Genomic DNA, 7125 nt, shown 5'->3' with positions numbered 1-7125 from the left:
TGCCCCCATGTGGAGAAGGGACTTTCCTGGAGACCCCTCCTATTATGAGTCATCAGCTCCCAAGCCCCACAAACCCAACCGGAAAAATGCTAATGGATTCTGGAGAACAGGGAACTAAAGTCACTTCTGTGTGGGAGAGGGTGTTATAATATCAGACTGTCGCCAAATTAACGTTATTAAACCAATGCACAGAAATAGCAGCCATAATTATCCCCATACAGTAGCTCGATTTGGAGCTTTCGGTGCGTTTCTGGGCCCCCCTAAACACAGGGCTGTCGCTACTCCTGCTCCTCTGGCTCTTCCCCCTTCCCCCTCTCCAAGACGGTGCAGAGGAAAGAGGCCCTGCCCCCACAAGCTTCCAGAGCCTCTTTGTTCCCTTGGGAAAGAAGAGAGGGGCGGGAAGAGGATTTCCTCAGCACCTGCTCTGTGCCCTTTACACGTGGAAAACCACTTAATCCTCAGAACAGTCTAACGAAGGGACTCCCATCAGACAGACTTGCAAACTGAGTCCGAGAGAGGTCATGTCACTTACCTAATGGCCACTGGCTTGTAGATATGAGAGCCCAGGATTGACCAACCCCGGAACCTTCGCCCTTGCCCTTGCTCCTCCGCCGTTGCTCTGACCCATCTCTCCCCAACCTCCTCCTCCACCTCTCTACGGATGCCTCCCATCAGAGCACCTGCCCGCAGCACCATGGCTTTCGAGTTGGCTCTGTTCCAAGGGAGCTGCAGGTGGCCCTGCTCATGGCCCATCCATTGCATCGGGTCAGCCCCGGGACAAGGCTTGAGCCAGGGTCCCTTGCAGGGGAGCAGAGGGGGACCGCTGGAACCCAGGCAGAGACTGCCTTCCTGGCAAGTTGATGTGGGGACACCAGGTCGGGGCGGGGACGCCAGAGGCTCAGAGTGGGGACCCAAGCCCAGCACTGGTCTTCAAGGCAAATTGTCCAGGGAAAGTGGCTTCAGCGAGGGAGGGAGCAGGTGCACGGCAGCCCTCGGGGCTGGTCCTCACAGTGGCAGCCTGGTCCTCGGTCAGACAGAAGGCTTTACCTCTCAGAAACTTCACTGAAAGCACTGACACCTGCTTCTACGGTCCAGGTTATAAACATCACATGTGATACAACGGCTATATAGAGAAGGTGAGCCCATGGCCACGGAGTGCCTTCCCAAGAGCCACGCTCTGCATTGGACCTGGGGATGAAGACAGTGGGGTCAAAGGGATCTTGTCCCTTTGTTCTCGAGGAGTTCACAGGTGAGCAGATGCTGCTGCTGCTGATGATGACAAGGACAGCTATTAGGCTCAGATCCGCCTTCGAGGAAGGACTTGTCATCCCTGCAACCAGCAGGACTGTGGGCAGACCCTCAGCTCGAGGCCTTGGCTGATGACCTCCAACGGCCGCTCCATTTGGGACTGGCTCCCCCCGGGGCCGACTCAGCTGGTCTGCCTCCAGCACTTCCTGGGGGCGAGGCCGCATGGCAGCTGGGCTGCTCCTCTGCCCGGTCCCACGCCAGATGGAGGACAACCGCCACCTCGCCAGCTCTTTCTCGTGGTCTGCTTCCCGAGGCACCTGCAACAGGACATCGCTGATTATGTAATGGCTGATAAAATCTCCCAGGGCTGCTCCAGGTAAGGCTAGCTGACAGGATTCACAGACAGCTGCAAGAACTCATCGTGGAGGGCATCTCATGCCTTCCTCTGCTCAAGGGACCCACTCCCCTTTTGGCCAAGAAGTGGGCAAGGGACTTAGCTGGGCCAATCCGCACCTTCATGCTGGAAGAGCTACGGTGGGGAGCACCCGTGCCCACCCCCTTTCAGTGAAGGCAGCTCACTTCTGCACCCATTTCACACCCTGGGCAGATGCCACACTCCCTGCTCCGTGCAGTCACCTCAAGTGATGCCCCCAGCATCATGTTGACTCTCCCCCGCAGAGCTGGCTCCAGGGCTGGCCAACCCCAACAGTGATGCTCTTTCCTGCACAGCGAATCTCTGCCACCAGCCCCTTGAACCTCCTGGCTGTGCTCTGCCTGCAGGAACCACAGCAAAGAAACCATGCTTTGCAGTTTCACAGCTGAGAGCAGTTCTAAGTCCCCACTGATTGGTCACCTTTTCTGCCGGTGAGGTGAACTACGTCCCAATCTGGAAGAGCTGGGATCCTGGGACATTCTGTCTCCCTGGGCACTGCCCTCTGTAGACCCTCTAGATGGCAGTGTCTCTTTTAAATGTGATTTCCCAAACGGATTCAAAGCTCCAACACCAAATGCTGGACACCACCACTTTCCTCAACGTCGGCATTGCGCATCTGTCTGTTTACGCGTTGAGAAAATGCCATAGATCTATAACCTCAGGTGCTTTTCCAAGCCAGCAGTCCTTACGCCGGTCTTTACCAGCCTGCACCCAGAAAATTGGTTTTTGGAGTCCAAAGTCAGTATCTTACATGTACTTCCCCCCTTTACCAAATTATGCGCTTAGCTGTTCAACAGAGAATTTGCACACGTAAAGAAGTGTGGGTTTTTTTCCCAAATTTTGAATGTTTCTGCAGCTTTGTAAGGGGAAAGAAAAAAAAAAAAAAAGCTAACAATTCTGCCCTCTTCTGGCCAATTTATTATTTTCCTCTTTAATGGATGTCCTTGGTATAGAATGGAACAAGCTGAGTCCCTTCATGGTTTTGATGTTGCCTCACATGCATTTTCTTCGGAATAACGCACACCTGCCTGCAGAAATGCAGAAGAGCCTGTCACCATGTGGCTGGGGACCGCAGTTTCTGAGGCTCGTCAACCCCCATGTGCCGCTGTCCTGGTTTTCGGCAGATTTCTGCAAAGCCTGACGGTGTGTGGCTGCCTTGGGAGGCAGGAGAGACTTCTGTCCACAGAGAGCCTCCACCAAGACCTCAGTGCTTCACATTTTATTTTGAAACAATCTGAAACTTGTAAATCTGGAACAACAACAACAACAACAATTTCTAAGCCAGTGGTTCCCAAACTTTCATGTAAGTGGCACCCTCGGGGTTCCAGGCATGATTTCTGGTGCTTCCAGGGCAAAAGAAGTAGCTAGTAGCTCCTTCTATGAGGCGAGGTTTTAATCTTGTTCGTCGCCCTGTTCTAGAGCTTCACGTGCCCTGCTCTGCGCTTGTGCCCGGTCTCTGGAGGGGTAGACATGTGGGTTTTGATGAACAGCGGCTCTGTTGGAACCGTGGCCCGAGATCAGTTAAGTCGCTGGCTTGATGGCCCATCACCTGAATTCTTACTGTGTATTTCCTGCAAAGGCGGACATTGCCCTACACGGCCCAAGGCAATATTCGCCATTGGGAACTAACATTGTTGCATCACTACCGGCCAAGTGCCACCTTGAGGGGTCAGTTTAGAAGGTCACAGTGAGGGAAAGGAGGCAATGACCAAGAGGGCTAATGGGACTTTTGGTGAAGGTGAAGGGTGAATGAGAAGGGGGCGTTCTCTGTCCTGTTGCACCCATGTAGGGGAGCTTGGCGTGTTTGCAAATGGTGAGTTCGCTGACGCTGGAGCCTAGAGCCAGAACGGAGCCTGGAGACATAGGCTGGGGCCAGAGACTTAGCACCTGAACTCCAGACTAAGGATTTTGAACTTCATTTTGGAAGCTGTGGGGTAAGGCAGGCCAGACTCACTTTTTTTTTTTTTCCAAGATTTTATTTATTTGACAGACAGAGATCACAAGTAGGCAGACAGGCAGGCCGAGAGAGAGAGAGAGAGAGAGAGAGAGAGGAGGAAACAGGCTCCCCGCCGAGCAGAGAGCCTGATGCAGGGCTCGATTCCAGGACCTGGAGATCATGACCTGAGCCGAAGGCAGACGCTTAACCCACTGAGCCACCCAGGCTCCCCCAGACTCACTTTTGACAAGAGCCTCCCGGACCACAGCTCAGGGGGGTGAGGAGGAGCCGGAGGGAGGCTGTCCGCTGGTCCAGAAGGAGCCGACTGGCTGGGTTTCGCAGGGATGGAGGGGCGCCTCCCTGAAGATGGAGGGGCGGGTCTTGCAGACTCCTCTTCCCACCGCTGACCCTGAGGATGAAGCCCAGCCCCCCACTTTGTCCAGTCACAACAGAAGACACTCCCCACACAAAGTTCGCGTAAGGATCTCAAAGCAGACCCCACCAATGGCGAATTTGAGAACCTGCCAGAAATAGCCTCGAGATCAGCTCTCAGGACAGGGCACCACATCTCATTTAATTCTGGAAGCTCTGAAGTCGGATGGCTTGTGTTTGTTTCCAGGTCCCACTGCCCCTCCCCCTCCTCACACAGTAAAAGGATATCAGGAATCACCCGCTGGGTTGTCATGGGGATTAATGAAGACACCTGAACAGGGCTCTCCGCCAAGATCCGGCACAGAGTAAGGTACAATACATGTTAGCTATGGTTGTCCTACTTCTTGAAAGATCTGCATCTAACGCAAGAGCCACTTTCATCATAGACCAACCTAGGGAGCAACAGTTTGTTTAATCAGTACATTCTGAAGAACTAGGATGTGGGTTCAGGTAAGGGCTGTGCTTTGGAAACTCAGGATGGAGACGGAGAAGGGGCCGAGGGGGCGCCAGGCTTTAGAATGAGGAAAATGAGGAATTAAGGGGGAGGAAGACTCCAGAAACAAGGCTGGTGTCCAGAACTCAGCAGAGTGGTCAATAGATGCTCTGACTCCAGGGGCTGGGCCGGGAAGCAGAGACTAAGGAGAGGCTGTGGGTGGCCCAGGGGTGGGGTAGGGGGTCCCAGACAGGACAGAGGGTGTGGGCAGAGTCTGAGAGGTTGGTGGACAGACGTGCTGTGGCACGAGAAAGGGACAGCATCGGGTATCCGAGCACAGAAGTCTCCTGCCATGGATTCCTAGTGTCCCCAAAGGGGCAGAGAGAGGCTTGCAGCTCAGACTCAGAGGGTATATCACTGGGGAGCCTGAGGAGGGGAGAAGACACCATCCGGTCTGTCTGCTGCTGTGCCCTGGAGCAGAGAAGACATCACGATAGAAAGGGAAGCCATTCCCAGAGCTCTTCTCCGTTGCGACCCTCGGCACACATTCTTGATGAGAGAAGGCGACGTCCTTTGGGAAAGCAGTGCAAAGACAAATAAAATTAGTTTCTTTAAAAGAAGAAGCACCAAAAGTCCCTCACGGGTGAAACACGTTTACCTGGACAAACAGAATTTTTTTTTTTCCAGGGGGAAAAAAAAAACAACCCTGCAAAACACACACACACACACACACACACACACACACACACACACGGAGGCGCATACACTCCAAACGCCAAGCTTCCAAAGGCAGAACAGGTGTGTCCCGCTGGGAGGACGCTGCAATCAGGAGGCTGATAATTAAGCTGCAAACATGTAACAGAGACACTTCTTTGGCCAGAGAACATGGCAGATTGCTCTGAAATCCCACCGTCTCTGGCCAAGAAGAAAAAAAAAAATGTGCGGAATCTAGCAATTACCTCCAAAATCTTTCACCGCGGATGGACTCTGGGATGGGGAAGAGGGGCAGGGAAGGGCAGAGGCAGAGGGAGGCGCAGGGAGAGGGCAGCCCGGGACAGCAGGGCTGGAGCCCACACGTTGGAGGCCGGGGGGGGGGGCGGGGGGGGCTGGGAGTAGGGGTGAGTGCGGCAGGGTTCCACATGTTTCGGCTCCCAGCCTCGAATCTGGGAACGCACTGCCCACTTCCTACTGCCTTTCTGTCCTTGGGAATGAATCTCTCAGCCACAGAGATCCTGTTCTACGAATTCACAAACCTTAACTGTCAAATAAGTTTCTTGTTTTAATAGAGGCACATCCGTAATTCACCTGGGGGCCATTTAGGGAAGCAAGAGCTCCTCACCCAGGCCCAGGGCACAGATGCAGGCTCCTGCAGGATCTGGCATATTCCGGGCAGAGCGTGTCAGCCCCGCTGCTCTGAGGCTATGAGGACAGATTTTCTACCTGTAGTCGAAAACCAAACCACTCCAACTTTCAGATATTGTCCACGAACAAGTTATAAGTCAACAAATAATGGGAAAGCTAGATAATGGGAAAGTAAACGAAAGTTGGAACAGCGGAGCCTTAGCGGGGCGGCTGACCCAGTGGAGTGTGTGATCAGGGAGGGCTTCCTGGAGGAGGTGGTGTTTAAATCCAGCCCTGATGAATGAGTGAGAGTTCCCCAGGGAAAGGCCTCAAGCAGATGTTTTCAGGCTGGGGGACCAGCAGGTAGGGAGGGCTTCCTGGAGGAGGTGGTGTTTAAATCCAGCCCTGATGAATGAGTGAGAGTTCCCCAGGGAAAGGCCTCAAGCAGATGTTTTCAGGCTGGGGGACCAGCAGGTGGAAAGGCTCTGAGGTGAGTTTCAGAAGCTGAGAGGAGCCCAAGACGACAAGCAGGAGGCTGGAGGGGCATAAGGGATGGAGGTTAGGGTTGGGAGGAGGGTCCAGATTATGAGGTGCGCATCAGCTGGTATTTTTGGAAGGGTGGAGAGAAGCATTTTACAGAATCACTTTCCGTGAAAACAGAAAGTCAAGTCAAAACTTCTGCCAGGGAGAGGGTGGGAAACCCCTCAGATCTGTGCATTTCTCACCTCGGGCCAGGTGCCGGGTCGGCCACTTGATGGAAATGACCTCCCCCTCAGCCCTCAGAATGACCCAGTGAACGTGACCCCTTCTTCCCCCACTGCACACAGGGGAAGGTGGAGCCTTGGAAAATCCAAATTACTTGCCCCAAATCACCCACCCGCGGGCGAAGAGCCATACATCTGAGCCACTGGAGCCACCCGGGTGCCCGTAAGCCTGACATGTGAAATCAAGTTCGCCTGACTCTTAACACCAGTCCTCTTTCATGGTCACCTGCCACCTTGGCTGAGATCCGCGGGAGGGCCCCGAGCTCAGCCGTTGAACCAACCGTATGCGCCAGGGGCTGTGCTGGCCTGAGCCCCTGCCCTCAAGGAATTCACCTTCCAGTGGGCAGGTCCGAGGAGGGAACACTGCAGAACCACTTAGCACATACCTAAAACTCAGGTTCAAGCACCATGTCGGTGATAACACAGGCTCAGATGGAGGGGAGCGGGAGGGCTCCCTGAGGAGGGGACAGCAGACGTGAGGCCTGAATGCTAGGGAACATGTGTGGATTCTATTAATCCAGAAGGGTTGGATTAAGCT

The 7125-nt window shown here is 54.0% G+C and overlaps 1 long non-coding RNA gene across 2 annotated transcripts; it reads right to left on the bottom strand.

The window, feature by feature from the left end:
- Positions 1-4448: 4448 nt before the first annotated feature.
- On the bottom strand, positions 4449-6854 carry LOC116578024. Of its 2 annotated transcripts, none has more exons than XR_004280699.1 (3): positions 6814-6854; positions 5788-5922; positions 4449-5053 (listed from the first exon to the last, which is right to left on the bottom strand). It is a non-coding gene; the product is annotated as an uncharacterized LOC116578024 (long non-coding RNA). The 2 variants fall into 2 exon arrangements; XR_004280698.1 differs by lacking the exon at positions 6814-6854 and adding an exon at positions 6549-6795.
- Positions 6855-7125: the final 271 nt, after the last annotated feature.

Source organism: Mustela erminea, chromosome 18 (assembly GCF_009829155.1).
Source record: "Mustela erminea isolate mMusErm1 chromosome 18, mMusErm1.Pri, whole genome shotgun sequence".
NCBI lineage: Eukaryota > Metazoa > Chordata > Mammalia > Carnivora > Mustelidae > Mustela > Mustela erminea.
This window is presented reverse-complemented; position numbering and strand designations above follow the sequence as displayed.